Below are 1,437 nucleotides of genomic sequence, written 5' to 3' on the forward strand. Positions count from 1 at the left end.
ATGAAGAGTTTTGAATCAGAAATATACTAACATTTTACTACAATTGATCACATGTAGCAGACAGAAAATGCATTTTCACCTTGTCAAAGTTCCTCTGCTTCTTGTCGAGGTTGGCGGCCATTGCGTTGGCTCTCTCAACGTCAATCATGAGGTCCTCCACCTCCCCCTGCAGCCTCTGCTTGGTCTTCTCCAGGGAGGCGCACTTGGAGTTGGTGGCCTCAATGGTCTCCTCAGCCTCCTGCAGACGCTGGGCCAGCTTCTTCCTGTTTTGCCGATAAGAGGGTGGTTTTTATTGTGACCAATTTGTTGAAAAACAAATGCCACAATAACTTACAATACATATTGATGTAACATTTTCTCAGATCCCCCTACCACCCTCACCATCCACACCCTATATTAGAGCTTTTGCTGTTGCGTGTGACTCACTTGGCCTCCTCCAGCTCCTCTGTGCGTTGGATGGCATCAGTTTCATACTTAGTCCTCCACTGAGCCACCTCGCTGTTGGCCTTGGACATTCCACGTTGCAGCTCTGCCTTGGCCTCCTGCTCCTCCTCAAACTGCTCTCTCAGGAGGTCACAGTCATGGCGGGCAGACTGGACACCGTGGGCCAGKGCGTTTTTAGCCTGTGAGAGACAAAGAGAGAAAGATAAAGACAAAAAGAGTAAAACAAATGACAGTAGAAGTCTGAGGCTGGCGTAGTCACAATCTATTTGAAGATATGCTCTAAACTCTATGGTCGCTGTTGTCCATTTTGGATTCCTTACCTTGACCTCCTCCTCAATCAGTCTCTTCATCTCCTCAACCTGCTGKGTGAAGGCCTGTTTGCCTCTTGTCAGCTGAGACACCAGGGCTTCCTTCTCCTCCAGCTGGCGTCCAAACTCACCTACAGGGATAGAGGGACATCTTGTTAATGGGGTCTCTGTTCACTACAATTGAAAATGTATTTTGAGGTATCGTAGGGCAATGTTAGGTGGTGAATAGTACAGTAGAATCTACAGTATGTAGACTGGACTATATAGATGCAGCCCCCAACATGTTATTGTACACTACGTTGGTTTGTTGTTCATTGTTGATGGTACCATTTTCTGTCAGGAGTCTGGCCCTCTGTCCGCTGATGTCGTTGACCTGGCGAACATTCTCATCATTCTTAGTCTTGAGCTCACTCAGCTGGTCCTCAAGAGTACGGCACATCTTCTCCAGATTGCCCTGTTAGTGAAACAAGTCCCATCATTACTTTATATATGAGACTCCTGTCAACTTCAGTTCACTTGAGTATTAATGAAGTTGACCCCGCTCAACACTGCTTGACTAAAACAACACTACTCACCTTAGCCTTGGCAACGGCCTCCATGTTGATCTCACGTACTATCATGGCTAAAATGTCAAACTCCTCTCACGTCGTCCACTTGCTGTTCCAGCTTGGTCTTTGGCCTGGTC

The 1,437-nt window shown here is 47.0% G+C and overlaps 1 pseudogene; it reads right to left on the reverse strand.

Annotated features, from left to right (window-relative positions):
• The window catches only part of LOC112069783 (myosin heavy chain, fast skeletal muscle-like), a 25,071-nt pseudogene that overhangs the window by 7,100 nt on the left and 16,534 nt on the right, over positions 1-1,437 (reverse strand).

The sequence above is a fragment of the Salvelinus sp. IW2-2015 genome, unplaced genomic scaffold (assembly GCF_002910315.2).
Source record: "Salvelinus sp. IW2-2015 unplaced genomic scaffold, ASM291031v2 Un_scaffold1117, whole genome shotgun sequence".
Classification (NCBI taxonomy): Eukaryota; Metazoa; Chordata; class Actinopteri; order Salmoniformes; family Salmonidae; genus Salvelinus; species Salvelinus sp. IW2-2015.